The sequence below is a fragment of the Acinonyx jubatus genome, chromosome B3 (assembly GCF_027475565.1).
Source record: "Acinonyx jubatus isolate Ajub_Pintada_27869175 chromosome B3, VMU_Ajub_asm_v1.0, whole genome shotgun sequence".
NCBI classification, from domain to species: domain Eukaryota; kingdom Metazoa; phylum Chordata; class Mammalia; order Carnivora; family Felidae; genus Acinonyx; species Acinonyx jubatus.
In genome coordinates, this window is record NC_069386.1 from 19846794 (window position 1) to 19863514 (window position 16721).

Sequence of the window (16721 nt, forward strand, 5' to 3'; positions counted from 1 at the left end):
TGAATTCCCTGTCTCCCTCTCTCTCTGTCCCTCCCCTGCTCTCTCTCTCTCTCTCTCAAAAGTAAATAAACATTTTAAAAATCTATTAAAAAAAAAAAACCCTCAAGTCATAAAGATGTTCTGCCTTGTATTTTTAAAAACGTTTTAAAAAATAATATTTTAAGGTTTACTTTTCACGTTTGGTTCTTTAATCTTGAAATTTGTTTTTTGGGTGTGGTGAGAGGTAGAGATTGCTTTTTTATCTTCAAGGTGGATAATCAGTCATCTCAGGACCATATATTGAATGTTTCAACCTTTCCATATTAATCTCTTATACTTTGTCGAATGTAAAGTTTCCATACATGTGTGGATCAGTTTTTCTTTTCTTTTCCACTGCTTTGTTTACCTATTCCTGTGTTGTAACTACAGTGCTTTAATTACTATAACTTAATAACAAATTTTACAAACTGGTAGGGCAGGTACCTTCCTTCCCCACCCTGGTTATTTAAAGTTGCCTTGGCTATGCTTAGCCCTTTGATCTTCCTTGTATATGAATCTGTCAGATTCCAGACAAAACACCCTAGCAGGAGTTCTATTGGAATTACATTGAAGTATAAAATGAAAATGGGGGAGAATTAATATCTTTATAATTTGGACTCTTACTATACTTGGATAGAACACATCTCTCTATTCTATTCTTAAAATTACTTTTTTAAAAAAATGTTTATTTATTTTGAGAGACAGCAAGAGGGAGAGAATCCTAAGCAGACTCCACACTCTCAGCATGGAGACCCACGTGGGGTTGGGTTTCACGAACCATGAGGTCATGACCTGAGCTGAAATTAAGAGTTGGACACTTGGGGTGCCTGGGTAGCTCAGTCGGTTGGGTGTCCAGCTTCGGCTCCTGTCATGATCTCATGGTTTGTGGGTTCGAGCCCCGCATCGGGCTCTGTGCTGACAGCTCAGTGCCTAGAGCCTACTTCAGATTCTGTGTCTCATTCTCTCTCTGCCTCTACCCCACTTGTGCTCTCTTTCCATCTCTCAAAAGTAAATAAATGTACAAAAAAAATTAAAAAGAGTTGGACACTTAACCAGCTAAGCCACCCAGCTGTCCCTAAAATTACTTTCAATAAAGTTTTATCTCGTAACTTATTAAATTTGTTATACAGTATAGTTTTTGGCCATTGCAAATGGCTTATGTTTTCTTTTCTTTTTTTTTTTTTAATGTTTATTTATTTTTGAAAGAGAGAGAGAGAGCATGAGTTGAGGAGGGGGAGAGAGAGATGGAGACACAGAATTCAGATTGAAGCAAGCTCCAGGTTCTGAGCTATCAGCACAGAACCCAACATGGGGCTTGAACTCATGAGCTGTGAGATCATGACCTGAGCTGAAGTTGGATGCTTAACCAACTGAGCCACCCAGGCCTCCCTACTTATATTTTATTTTCATTTTCTAACTATGCTAATGTTTACATATGTAATTGACTTTTGTGTTTCCATGTTATAACCAGGAACCTGCCATTTAATTCTAATAACTTGATTATTTCTTGATTATTTTGTATACTTTCCTAGTCTCTGCATGTACAAAAACAAATTTTTCTTGCTTTCTAATCCTTATACCTGTCTTATTTGTCTTACTTCCATTCCAGTAGTATTGAATGGAGGTGGTGATAGTGAGCATTCATATCTTCTAATGTTTCATTGTTTAGTATGGTGTTTGCTGTATATTTTTGTAGGTCATCTTTATTAGGTTAGAGAAACCTTTTTCTGGTCTTAGTTTACTAAGAGTTTAAATCATGAATAACTGTTAAATTTTTAAAAATGCCTTTTCTACACCTGTTGAGATCTTAATTGACCTGTGCATGTCAACGTGGTGAATTACAAAATTATACTAATGGGGGTACCTGGGTGGCTCAGTTGTTTAACCATCTGACTCTTGACTTCTGTTCAGGTCATGATTTCATGATTTGTGAGTTCAAGCCCTGCATCGGACTCTGTGCTGCTGACAGTGCAGAGCCTGCTTTGGATTCTCTCTCTCCCTCTCTCTCTGCTCTTCCCTGGCTCTGTCTCACTCTCTCAAAAAAAAAAAAAAAACTAAAAAAAAAAAAATAGGGGTGCCTGGGTGGCTCAGTCAGTTAAGCGTCCGACTTCAGCTTAGGTCATGATCTCACAGTTCGAGGGTGCAAGTCCTGCGTCGGGCTCTGTGCTGACAGCTCAAGCCTGGAGCCTGCTTCGGATTCTCTGTCCGCCTCTCTCTCCGCCCCTCTGCAGCTCACACTCTGCCTCTTTCTCTCTCTCAAAAATGAATAAACATTAAAAAATAAAAAATAAAATAAAAACAAACTTATACTAATGGATTATTAATTCTTTTTATTGTTTTTAGTTTCATTGTTCTACTTGTTGTTCCTCTAATTTTTTGAGTTGCACAGTTAGATTGTTGATTTTCAGTCTTCTTTTTTTTTTGTTTTGTTTTTTTTAATTCACTTAAGTAATCTTTACACCCAATGTGGAGCTCGAACTCACAACCCCAAGATCAAGAGTCACATGCTCTTCCAGCTGAGCCCACCAGGTGCCCCCAGTCTTTCTTCTTTTCAAATATACTCTTAAAACACCACATTTTTCTCTAAGTAGTAATTTAGCTGTATCTCATGTATTCCTTTTATTTTCCCCCTGTGTATCTCAGTATTTAGTGCTTTCATTGCCGCTAAAGTTTTAAGCATTTTCTAATATCCTTTATGGTTTTTTCTTCTGACTTAACAATTACTTACAACTCTTAATAAATTTCCAAGGAGATGGGCACAAATTACCTCTTCCCTTTTGATTTCTGATTTCATTGTGGTAACAGAAGACAGTCTGATAATAATTCATTGATAATTGTGGAAATTTGCATTATTGTCTAGTGGAGTCATTTTTTTTAATGTTATCTGTAGGGTTGAAAATAATGGATTCTCTAATAAGATCTTATATTTCCTTTAGGCTTATTACTTGTTATTCAGCTTTTTTTATATTTGATCAATTAATTTACTGAAATAAGTGTGTTAAAATCTATAATAGTGGTATTACCATTTTTCTTTCTACTTTTCCTTTCTACTTCTACTTTCTTTCTGTTTTTTTACTTTTACTTTTAGAAGTTTTCTTGTATGTGTCTCATGGCATACATGTGCATGAGTTTCTGTGGGATGTATAACCAGCTGTAGAATTACTGCATCTTAGGTTATGCATATGTTCAGTTTTATTAGATAGTACTAAACAGCTTTCTAAAGTGGTTTAAACAATTTATAATCTTAACCAGTGGTACACAAGAGTTCCTGTTAACTCTGTTTGTAGCAACACTTGATATTGGTATTTAAAAAAATTTTAGCCATCAAGTTGGGACGTAGCAGTAAGCACATTGTGGCTTTAGTATGCATTTCTATAGGTAATGAGATTGGGCCTTTTTGTATATTTATTTGTTCTTCTTTATAGTTTCCAGTGCTCTGCCAAAACAATCAATCTTTTCTTTTATCTTGTTGACAGAGTAAGCAAGATTATTTGAAACTTTATGCCTCATTCTCTAATATCTAGAGGTATTGAGGGTATTCTATTGTTTATGATTTCTTTTTCTTTTATAGAGTCTTGTCTTTTCGTGTGGTCAGTTTTCAGTACCAGAGAATGAAAAAAATTAAAAATAAATTGACGTCTGGGATAATGTAGTCTTCCTCCCAAATAGTTTGGTGTTTGTTTCTGCTGGCTACTTGTCAACCATAGCAATCTGGGGTCACTTTGGTCCAATTTCCAGGACTGAGATGATTCAGGCCCTAGCTATAGTGCCTACAGAGACCTGCTGATTTCAGGTTCACCTTCAGAAATGCTCCTTCAGAATTCCAATCCAAATTAAGGAGGATTTGCCTCCTGAATTTGGTGGGCCTTGACTCAAAGTTTCTGAAACTCAAGAACTCAAGTTTCTGACCTTAAGAATTCAAGTTTCTTGAATTTCAGAACTCAGGTTTCTTTCCCTTAATTCCCTGATGGAGTCATAGTGCTGCTTAGTCACACTCTCCAGAATCAGGGGACACCCCTGTGGGAAAGTGGTCCCTGTATGCTTGACTCATTTCTTGGACCTCCATTTTCCCAGCATTTAGCTTGGCAGTACTTTGTTGGTTCTGTGATGTCTTCAAGAAAATGTCCTATATATTTTTCCAGTTATGTTCAGAGGGAGGCTAGGTCTGAATTACTAGTCCATCATTCCTAGAATCTAAATTCCTCCCATACATGTATCTTTCCTCTTTTTATCTTAATCTATGTGTCTCTGTGGATTTTATGGGGTTTTCCTTATTACACAATCTAAATTTTTATCCAATTAAATTGACACATTTCTTATATTCTGATTTATGATATATTCAGATATGTTGCTGTATTGTTTTTTAATGCATTGTTTACCCTGCTTTTTCCAGGATTTTTAATTTTTGGGGGGTCTTTCATTGTCCATCACACATATGGATTTTTGTCTTGTCCCAAATGATTATTTACTATTTGATGGGTCCGTACAGTTGTTTATGGGATTTTGATTATTTGTGGGAATAAGGGCAAAAATTATGCAAGAAAGCTCTTTTTAAAAATAGGTTTCAGCTTTTGCTTATAAACACTCAGCTTGGCACCTATACTTTAAAAGTGCACAGAAATGTTTTATTTTTTTCACCTCCTTTTTACCCTTGTTTCTTTGGTTTTCAGTAAAATCATATATTCTGAACCTAGAGCTTGTTCCTCTTGGGGGAGTGCTGGGGGTCATAGTGTAGTGAACTAAGCCTGCTGCCCTAGCTTAAGGCTCCCTCCCAGACTTACTACACCACCAGGTGCTCCTGAGGGGCCAAAGGTGGCCATGGGTTAAATGGGGTGCCCAGGAAAACACAATAGAGGAGGGGAAATTGAAAATGTGGCTGAGAACAGAAAATGCTAATTTATGTTTTATCTTCCTCTCCATGCTGGTCAAGATCTGCCTGTCAGTAATAGACACCACTGAACTTTACCCTTTAAATAGGTGAATTTTATGGTGTGTGAAATACACCTCAATAAAGCTATTAAAAACAAGGAAGATCAGCCTGTCAGAAGAGTTAAAGGAGAATGTGTCAGAAATTGCTGACCTGCTCATAGGTTCCAGAAGCCTGCTGACTCCATGTGACAGGTATTTCCAAGTAGAATTTCCAAGAAGAAAAGTATGTACATGTATATAGGAATGATTTCCTGGGCTTTTGGTGAGTGCCATGGCTTACAGGTTGTATGTCTGCAGCAGCAAGTCGGCATTTTGTTTGTTTGTTTGTTTGTTTAAAAAAGAAACACCTTTTTTTTTTTTAATAGAAAAGGAAGTAGCACAGAAGAGGGACCAGAGGTAACATTTGATGAATGGCTTCAGTGAGGTGAATGTTGTCCCGCCTCCACATTACAGATGAGAAAACTTGGGCGTGGAGGTGTTGTACAACTTGCTTGAGTAAGCAGGGACAGGAGAGGAGCAGAGCCTGGTCGAAGGGGCCTGAGCACCTGCCCTCTTTCCCTTGCTGTGCTCCTGGGGCAGATTTGTGAGAGCTCTTAGGTCCCCCTCTAGCCTCAGAAGATTTGGGTGCTGTCAGAGAATGTGCTCAGCTCAGAGGATACTGAGAAGACTCAGCTTGATGGATTCCCCTTCACATTTTGTGGTGTTGCTTGTTGTTTCTGCAGTGGTGTCATCTGTGTGCCAGGACACAAGGCAGCTGATAGGAGGCTGGATGGAGTGCAGCCCTGAAATACTGAGGGGGCAGCCCCTGGGTCAGGGAGTGCTTGATTCTCTCAGTCTGCAGGAAATGCAGCAGTAGTGCTGACTGGGGTCCGTGGCTATACCTACGAACAGTGCGATTAGAAATTCTAGACTGGCCCGTGTGTATTAGCGAGATCGGCTCTTAGATTATTTACTGTGGTTGGAGCAGGTTAAACAAGAAGATGCTACAGGGAGCTGCTGGCACAGGTGGCCACCAGCCAGCAGTGCTCCCATGGGATTAGCTTTGCTGTTTTCAACCAGTGTGTGCTGGGAGAGTTCCTGCTTCTGCATTCCAGCCAGTTAAGAATGATAGGATTTAGGTGCAGCGAGGAAGAGTCAGAGCTGCCCTGGTGGGCCTGGATTTCAGCAGCATTCCTCAGATAACTACAGTCTGCCAGGGACTTGCACTTGCAAACCAGGCCTGGGGTTAGAGCTCTTCAGCTCAGGAGAGCAGCCAGGTTGAATCTCATGGTTTCATTTGCACATTTCTAGGGAAGGGACTGTGATTGCCCACCCATCCCCAGATCAGTCTGTGTCCCTCTGGCTAGGCAGTGTAGTCGTATCACAGTAACACAGTGGTTCTCAAGGAAGGAGATGGTATTTCCAGAAAGCAGTGGATGTCCCCCATACCCATGTTATAGTTATATATAATGTACATAACAAGGATCACACTGTATATACACTTTGTGTTCTGATTTGTTTTCATGCATAGATCATGAGCACTTTTTCTGTATATTTCTGTGTTCATTGAAGACATTTGAATGGCTTTTCACTATTCCTTACTGGACATATTATAGCTTATTGATTTTTCAGTTATCTGTAATCTGTATCTGTAATGTTTAGATTGCTTTCATTTTTCCCCAAATTGAAGTATTTCTTTGAATATAAATTTCTAAATTAAATGTCCTTATAATAGATTTCAGAAAGATAATATCTGATTCAAGGTAGGAGTTGTTATTTTAGCTGTTGGTATGTTTTGTCAGGTGACTTTCTAGAAAGGTGGAGTAACAGATGAATATAGAGCTGGCTTGTGTACAGGTGGTGAAATTCACACTGTATTTAGCTTTAAGAATGGGAGTATTGAGGTGACAAAGGGGCATGCAAAGATATTCAGCACTTGGGAGGGCTTTTTATGTCTTTTTTGGGATATAATTTATGTACCCTATACAATTCACCCATTTAAAATGTAGAATTCAGTGGCTTGTAGTATATTTACAGACTGTGCATCCATCATCACAACTAATTTTAGAATATTTTCATTAACCCCCAAAACCCCACTCCCTTTAGCTATCAGTCCTCTGTCATCCCCCCAGCCTCCCTGTATTCTCCCATTTCCAACCCTTCTCCCCAGCCCTGGGCAACCTGTAATCTGGGCTGTTCCTGTTTGCCTATTTTTAGCATTTCTTGTAAGTGGAATCATACAGTGTGTGGTCCTTTGTGACTGCTTTCTTCAACTTAGCATAATGTTTCCAAGGCTCATCCTGTAGACTGTGTCAGTGTTTCATTCCTTTTTACTGCCAATAAGAGGGTTTTGGCTGTGTTAGTAGAAGGGCCTCTAAGTCTGTTTAGAGAAGTTGAGGGCCCATTCCGGAGCAAAGATCATGAATTTATAGTGGCACTAAGTTTCTTTGTTATGTGACTTTCTCCAGCATCCTTATGTTTTTAATGGCAGTAGCAGCAACCCTTTTTGCAAATGTTTATTTGCAAATGTTTATTTTAGTTTATTTACCCTATCCATTGTTAACGGATATTTCAGTTTTTCATGATTTTCACTCTTTTGTACACTGCTTCCGTGGGCATTCTGATGGATGTATCTTTGAACGTTTATTTTCTAGAAGTAGATTGTCTTCTAGACGTAGATTTGGTGGCTGAAAAGGTATGGTCAGGTTTCATTTTGAGCAGAGTACCAACTGCTTTCCTACAAGGCAGAGAGAATTTACCCATCAACCAATGGTGCAGGAAAGCATTCATTTCCCGTCTTCATGACAGTGAAATAGCCTTCTTAAAAGGTAGTGATCTGACGAGTGAAAAATAGCTCATTAGACTCCTTGTTGACATTTCTTGGCACTTTCCAGGTTGAACAGTTTTGTTTTGGTTTTTTGCCATTTATGTTTTTTCTTTTAAAATATATAAGTTTAGAAGATCGTAAGAATTTTTAGATAGGTTTTTCAGTATTTCAGGATTTTCTTCTACTGCTTTAAATTTTTAATTAAGATTTTAATATCTTCTAAATGTTTTCTTTAATATCTTTTTATTACTATTAATTATCATTATTCTACTGTTAACCTGTTTATTATTCCATTATCCTTTTCTTTGATTGTTCTATTACCATTTCCTTTCTGCTACTTTTCCTGTGGCTTTTAATAACCATTTAATTTCTTTTAAAAATGCCACCTTCAGTGTTACTCCTCAAAATATTTATTCTTCTCAAGATACAAGAAATTTACAACCCTCAATTAGACATTTTCCCACACAGCTAACCCTTGCATTTTCACACCAATTATTTCTTTTTACTTTAACTAATTTTAGAAGACTCTCAACTGCTAACTGAAGATTTTCTTAGAAACGTAGAAAGCATGGCCCTTTACAAATGCAATGTTTATGCGTGGCCTATGGGTTAATCTGTTAATTTACAAACTAAATGTCAGATTCGTAGACTAACTTTTGCTGACCTTTGCTTTATTTTCCCTACTTCTATATAGTTCCTTTGTCTGATTTTCCTAAATCCTCTCTTAATTTTCCCTAATTTCCTTCTTACCCCTTCTTTGGAAAGAAGGGAAAGTAACATTCTTTTTATTCTCCCTAGAAAATCTTCCTTTTTATTTCGTGCATTACTTTTTCATGAGTAATCATGGTGAAAATAGCCTGTCTTTGCAATCAGAGGTAACTCTGGCTTTGAATGATAATTCTGGAATATTGTGATTGTGAAGACAACAGGTAAGAGCTGAATGAGATGACTAAGAATATCATATAGAGGTATCAGTATAATTTACAATGAAGAAATGATAGTTTTCCGTACGTGCTCTAAATAGCACAGAAGTGGCTTTCCCAAAGCAGAAACTGTAGAAGATGAAAAGAGAAATAGATAGGCACTAATAAATAGGGGTATTTGACATATCACTCTTTGATTTGTGTAAATCAAGGTGTAAAAAATTAGTAGGGATATAGATGGCTTAAGTGAATAATCAGTAAGGGGATCTGTAGATCTACATTGAGCTGTGTACCCCAATAATAGAGACTGTACCTTGATGTCAAGTGCACATGGATCATTTATACCAGTCAGCCTTGTATTAGTTGATGGTAAAAAAAAAAAAAAAAAACTTCAAGTAATTTTATTGAGAATTGACAAACTTAACATTTTTTATTGTGGTAAGAACACCTCCCATATCTACCCACTTAACCATGTTGCGCAGTGGATCTCTAGAACATATTCATGTTCTACAGCAACTGTTACCATTTAAAAATTTTTTCAGTGCACCTGGGTATCTCAGTCAGTTAAGCATCCAATTTCAGCTCAGGTCATGATCTTGTGGTCGTTGGGTTTGAGCCCCACGTTGGGGTCTGTGCTGACCACTCAGATCCTGGAGCCTGCTTCAGATTCTGTGTCTCCCTCTCTCTTTGCCTCTCCCCTTCTCACACTCTGTTTCTCTCTCTCTCAAAAATAAACAAACATTAAAAAGAACAACAACAACCTTCACTGGGGCACCTGAGTGGCTTAGTTAAGCGCCTGACTCCTGGATTTTGGCTCAGGTCATATTCTCATGGTTTCTGAGATCCATCCCTGTGTTCAGCTCTGGGCTGACAGCGCAGATCCTACTTGGGATTCTCTACCTTCCTCTCTCTGCTTCTCCCCTGCTCTCTCACTCTCTCCCAAAATAAATAAATACAAACTTTAAAAAAAGTATATATTAAAATTTTTTTTCTTTTATTTTTTTAGCTTTGATATATAAGTGACAAATTGTAAGGTTTTTTATTGAAGTATAATTGACATACAATATTTTATTAGTTTCAGGTGTACAGCATAGTTACTCAACATGTATATGCATTCATTACGAAGTGACCACCATGATAAATCTAGCTATTTGTCACTGTACAACGTTGTCACATATTAACTATAAACAACTTCAGATAATTTTGAAAAACAGAAGTCAGTCAACATTTTCTGAATAAAATAGAAATTAATGAAAACAAAAGGGTGTTTACACAGTAGTGTAAATATACTTAATATTACTGAACTATATACTTAAAACTGGTTAAAATGGTAAATTTTATGTTACATGTATTTCACCAGGGTTTTTTTTTTTTTCTTGAAAGGCCTAACAAAAAAAAGGGAATAACAACAGCAGAAGAAAACCCAACTACCTTGGGTTTTCATGGTAGAATACATGGTCCACCCTTAATAGATAAGTAGTGCAAAATGGGGCTGACTTTGCCACCATACAGACTTGGTTCAAATCATGTCTAGTTTCTTCGAGTGGCTTGGTATATAAGCAAAGCAATCACCTTTAAAATTTACTCACCTGGGTGTCTGGGTGCCTCAGTTGGTTAGGCATCGGACTTTAACTCAGGCCATGATCTCACAGTTTGTGGGTTCGAGCCCCACATTTGGTCCTGTGCTGAGAGCTCAGAGCCTGGAGCCTGCTTCGGATTCTGGGTCTCCCTCTCTCTTTCTGCCCCTCCCCGCCCCCTCCCCCCCCCCCCCCCCCCGTCTCTCTCAGTCTCTCAAAAATAAATAAACATTAAAAAAAATATATTTTTAAATTTATTTCCCTAATTTCGAAGTGGGTAATATCACTTCCCTTTACAGTGAAGATTTATTTAGAATTTATGTAAAATGCTTGGTGAATTCACAATAATAGGTTCTTCCTTCAAAGTTTTTGTCATAGAGATAGTTCCATGAAGTGAATCTATAATTAGCAGTCAACATGAACTCATAATTTTCATGAACATTTAAAGAAGATACTAATATGGACAGCAGAGGGAAATGCAAAATGTGGTCACAAGACTCCAGATTTCTCTGCTTTAAATTCAAGAACAGGTGAGGAGCAGCATTTTTACTTGAGTGCCAATTTATTCTAAATAGAAAACAGAAGTAATTATCACTTACAGTGCAGCTATGGAATAGAATTTAGACCTAAAACCTTAGAGTCAACGCCCTACTTAAACAGATGAGGGTATTGAAGCCCAGAGAGGTTAATTACAGCTGATTAGTGATAAAGCCAGATTTGACTTTGTTTTGTATCAGGAGGGTAGACCAGAAACAGAGGAAAACTAACAGCACCAGACAAAGAGGGATAACAGCATACAAAGAAAACAATAAAGCAATTACAAATAAAAACAAAACTTCCTTAGAATATGTAAATTTTTAGAGTGGAACACCCCTTCGCTCCAAAGTGCAAAGTCTTAAGTAAAAGGTTATTTTATTCATTAAAAAAAAAAAGAAAGCCTCTAAATCTGGTACATTTAAAACCCTATTAAATAATTTTTGGAGCAAAAGGAAAAATGTGAACAAAACTACAAAATTCTGAGAGAATAACAATATTGAAAACATGCTATAGCAGAGTCCGTGTGATGTAGTTGAAACAATGTTTAGGAAGATTCATAACATAAATATCTGTAGAAATAAATTTTAAAAATGAACTAAGCATCAAACTCAAAACACTGGGAGAATAAACAACAAAGTAAACAAAGTAAAGATAGAACATAAGGCATTCAGTAACATAAAAACTGAAATTAACTGTTAGTAAACATAAAAATAATAAATCAAGAATTTCAATATTGAGATAAAGATCAAGAAAAAGAAAACTACTAGCCCACCTAATTTTTAAAAAACTGGGGAAGAAAATAATATATACCCAAATGAGAGGTGACAAGAGGGAAATAACCATAAAAACAGAGGAAATTTAAAATAAAACAGGAGACTACATTGCAAAACTCTGTGCAGATATATTTGAAAACCTAGATAAAAGAGGCCACCTTTTATGAAAATATAATTTACTAACAGTGATCCCAGTGGAGATAGAAAATCTAAAGGGCCCAAGAATACATGTAGTAGGAAAAATTGCAAGAGTTTGGTTAAGCACAATGCCCAGATAATCTCATAGGGGAATTCTTCCGTATCTTCAAAGCTCACATAATCCTAATACTACTTTAACTGTTCCAGAGCATAGAAAAAGAAGGAAAATTTCCAAATTTTTTTTAACAAATTAAGATTAATACTAAAATCTGATAATAGCTTTACAAAAAAGGGAAAGTGAAGAACAATATTATCAATATCAGTGCAAAAATTTTAAATAAAATGTTAACAAATATAATCTGATGGCACAAAAAAAGACACATGATGATCAAGTAGTTTATCCCAGGAATTCAAATGTGACTTATTAATCCATTTGTATGGTTTGTTATACTAAGTCAGTGGATCTAAGAAAAAAAATTAATTGTATCGCCGCCTTCTTAGAACCAAAAATGTCATTTAGCAACATTCAACACTTATTCCTTTAAAACTGCTCAGCAAAGTAAGACCCAGTGCAAAGTAGTTTAACATGATTAGACATTCTCACATGTATATATATGTGCCCCAAAAGGAGCATCTTACTTAATGGCAAAAATCTAGAGGTCTTCCCTTTGTGGTCAGGAACATGAGAGACATACAATTGAGAAAGGATTAAAAATCTCCATTTGCATATCTTAGGTAAAAACCCTGTAATGCTAAATCTTAATTGGAAATAACACAGTATGAGCTGATTTTTTTATTAAAAAAGAAAAACATATTTCTGGCCCTGACCTCAGAGCAGTCCTGGTAGCAGGGATAACTCTAATAGCTCCAACTGTAATGTCTAACCAGGGCTACTTAGAAGAATGGCCAGTTCCAGATTTGGCAAAAAAAACTTCCATGCTACTCCTCCATCTTGGCCCCTCCCCCAGTTCCAGATTTGGGGCAGTAAATATTTAAGATGAGCTTGAACATTTTACTGCGCTGGAAAGTAAAGAGATCACCAAAGACCATTGGGACCATATCCGGAGACACAGGAGCCCACATGAAAGGGCTGTCATTGGCCAAAGTTAGGAAGATTAGGGAATTACACGTAAAAATGTGACTAGTTGAAACACAAGCATATGTATAAACTTGTTACTTTATAAGAACACTTTAAAAGAGAAAGTCAGAAAACTCATTGAACCTTCTTGGGTGAATCCAGAATAGGGGTCCTAGTCTTACTTTGAAGTTAGCGATTAAAAGGTAAGAATTACATACACACCTATCCTGCCTTTTGTGTATCACCTAGAATATAGGTAGACAAGTAACTGGAGCTCATGCGGAAAAGTTCCTCTTTATAAAGGAATGTCAGCTCATAGCTGTGGAAAGAATGATAGAATTAGAAAATCGTCATTTTACAACCCTTGATGAAGTGGCAGATTGAGGCATTGACTATCAGTGGGTGAAGCCATTAGACAGAAGGTGGAGGGGCATTACGATGCAGAGTTCAGGCTATCAGCACAGGCTATCAGCACCTCTGTCCACTGATGGCTTCCTAAAAGAGGAGCCAGCAAATGCTGTGGGCCTCCTGAGGTACAAGGTAGAGGCACTGGGGAGGACAGTAGACTGGATGACAAGGAATTTGATTTGAAACATTGACTCTTTTATAGGCAGCCCTAAGTAAGGGTAAGGTGTGAGAAGTGAGGGGACTCCCATGGGTATCGAGGGTTAGGAAGCTTGAGGCTGGCCTGTTGAATGCATCATTCACATGGGTATTGAAATTCTCCAAGATGATGGGAGAGCCCCCTGCCTGCATTTTATTATGAAATTTTTCAAAAATACAACAAAGCTGAATGTTATAGTGAATACTTCTATACCCAGTACCTGGATTCTACTTTGATCATTTTGTTTCACTTGTTTTATCACATATCTGTCCATCCCTCTATCCATCCATCCATCCATTTTACATTTTTGACTTATTTTAAGTTAATTGCAGACATGAGTGTGCGTCTGTCCTGCAGGAGTTTTGAGGATTAAATGCGAGAGTATCCTTTAAAGAGTTAGATGCTGTAGAAATACACAGTATTTTAAATCTGGTTATGAAGAAGTTGCCTGACTTCAGGTTTCAAATGATGACTCAGTTCTTGAGTCAGGTCTGGGAGCAGAGCCAGACCCAGATGGAGACAGGGCCACCCCTACATTTCCTTGCTCAGCAGGAGCATCAGGCCCCATAGCTGCTGACTCCACATGTTGGCACGCAGCAGCCACTCCTCCCGGCCTGCCCCTCACACGCCCCTGCCTGCGGATGCAAACACTGCTCTGCTGTCAGGTGAAGAAAGGCAAATGCAGTGTTTGCAGTGGAAAACTAAGGTGGCATATTCCAGAAGGGACCTAGCAGTGATGCCAGTAACCCAGCCATTGAAACATTCTTCTTCTTGCAGGTTGAATTTATTCCATCTTTTATGTGCATTTCTTTCCTGAATTGTAGTTGTTTCTAATCTGAGAGGGACTAAGTCTAGCCTACTTTTGGTACTTGTCTCTTACCACGGGTAGCTAGAAAATTACAGCTCGAAGAGAAGTTCCAAGACGACTAGACTTATGTTTTATTACATGCTAAGCTAAAAGATCTTTTGTTCTCTTGAACCAACTTGAGCTTTATGTTCACTTGCATGGATAAAGTGAAAAGTAACAGGAAAAACATTTTAAAAAAGTTTTTTTTAACATTTATTTATTATTAAGAGACAGAGAGAGACAGCATGAACATGGGAGGGGCAGAGAGAAGGGGAGACACAGAATCTGAAGTAGGCTCCAGGCTCTGAGCTGTCAGCACAGAGCCTGACACAGGGCTCAAACTCACAAACTGTGAGATCATGGCTTGAGCCAAAGTCGGATGCTTAACTGACTGAGCCACCCAGGTGCCCCAAAAACATTTTTAATAGGTCATGTTGACGGGTCTCTGAAACAGGCCCAAACTTACAGTTTGGACTCTGTAAACTAATGTGATATGTGACCCTGGGCACGTTCCTTACCTGGTAGTGCCTCAGTCCTTTGCCTCACTCTTATTTTGTGAAAAATACACATACAAAGTGACAGAAGTGTAAGGTGGCCTGTCTGCCTCGGCCAGTTTGGAGGCCTGGACTTAGCATGTTAGCATTTAACCTCTTGTGTCCTTTCTGTCTGTCTGGGGTCCCATCTCCCTTGTAAGGTTTCCACTGGGGAGAGAGAGGATGGATCTGACAGGGCCCCACCCTTGTGGTGGCTGGGGCTGCTCAGCCCTGCTGCTGGGCTGCAGGCAGAGTTACTTCCCAGGGCATCTGGAAGAGATGAGATGGCTGGAGCAAGAGGAAAAGCTTGTCCTTGGAGAGCACCTGCCAAGGGAGTAGACTGAGGGGGGCTGGGGGGAGGTGTTGGAGTCTCTGCCTGACCGGCTTCCCCCAGAACTCCTCAGGGCTCTGTGCCCCTGCTGCACTCAGATCCCCAAGATGGCCTCCACTCTCTCTCAACCAGCAGGGTCACACTCTGTCTCTTATACTGCTGATTTTGCTCAGCGTTTACCCAACAGGATGTAATGGTTTGTTTGTTGTCCTTCCCCACCTTAGAATGAAAGCTCCATGAAGACAGGAGCTTCATTTTTATCTATCGTGTACTCCCAGCACCTGGAACAGAGCAGTGCCTGGCACATGTTAGACACTCAGGAAAGACTGTGGGGAGAGTGAATGAGTCAGAGGCAAAGCCACAGGAACATAATACAATGCAAGGGCAGACAGAAGCTCCCCATGCCCTGCTCTGACCAGCCATGCTCTCTGAGTCAGCTGACTTCTCTGCCCCTCTCTGAGGGAGACCCTGGTTTGCCTCTGGCCTGGTTAGTGGTTTGCTTAGGTATAGAATTCTAACTTGAAAAATATTTTTCTCTTAATTTGGAAAACGTGTTCTATAGTCTACCTTTGAGTGTTGCTATTGAGACCTCTGACACTATTCCACTTTTTTTTTAATGTTTATTTTTGAGAGAGAGAGAGAATGTGTGCACGCACAAGCAAATGGGGGAGGGACAGGGTGGAGGGGCGGGGCCGGCGGAAGATCTAAAGCAGGCTCTGCACTGACAGCAAGATCTCTACCCTGGGCTTGAACTCAGGAGTGGTGAGATCATGACCTGGGCCAGAGTCAGATGCTTGACTAACTGAGCCACCCGGGTGTCCCGACACTGTTCCACTTTTTTAAACATTTATGTAACCTGCATTTTTCTATGAAAGCTCTTAGCATCTTCTCTTTATTCCTGGTGAAATTTCACCATGATACGGCTCATGCTGTCATGTTTTCCAGGCACTGGGAAAGCCCTTTGAGTGTGGAAGCCAGTATTTTCTAATTTTGAGACAATGTCTTCTGTTTCTTTGATAAACAACTTTCCTCTTTTCTCTCTTGGAATCCTGTTAATTTGATGTTCGGACCATCCGTATTGTCTTGCAATATTTGATCTCTTTTTTTATACAACTCTTCTTCTAAAAATTTTTTATTTATGCTACTTAAACATTTCCTGGATCCCTTTCTCATTATTTTTGTTTTGTCTTTAATGTTGGAAAGTTTTCCTGAAATGTTTCCTAATCCTTAGTTATCACATTATATGTACATGTAAGTCACTAACAAATAATTGGAAGCCCTTGAGCAAGCTGGCTCTTTCACTGGGAGAAAGTCTCTGTGCAGGGTGGGGGTTTGGGCGGGGAGAGACCGAGGGATCCAAGTGCTCCATATAATGGCATCCACTGACTCCCGTTTTCAGCCCTGTACCTGCTTGCCCTGCCCTTTGCAGTTGGTATCAGTGCCTTGAGCCTAGAGCCTTTCCTGGGGCTCAGAGCAAATCGGTTTCTGTGTGGTGGACCCTCTGCAGGCAAGAGGCTGCAGTCTCTGCTTTTTTCGTTTCCTCATTTACCCGCTCCCAAAAAGTGTTGCCACCTTCCATACACTGGGATCTTTTTTCCTTGTGGCTTTATATCTTTTTTTTTTCTTT

The 16721-nt window shown here is 38.9% G+C and overlaps 1 protein-coding gene across 6 annotated transcripts in view; it reads left to right on the forward strand.

Moving 5' to 3' along the window:
• Positions 1 to 16721, forward strand: part of TJP1 (tight junction protein 1) — a 245271-nt gene that overhangs the window by 31458 nt on the left and 197092 nt on the right. The gene's annotated exons all lie outside the window — the stretch shown is intronic.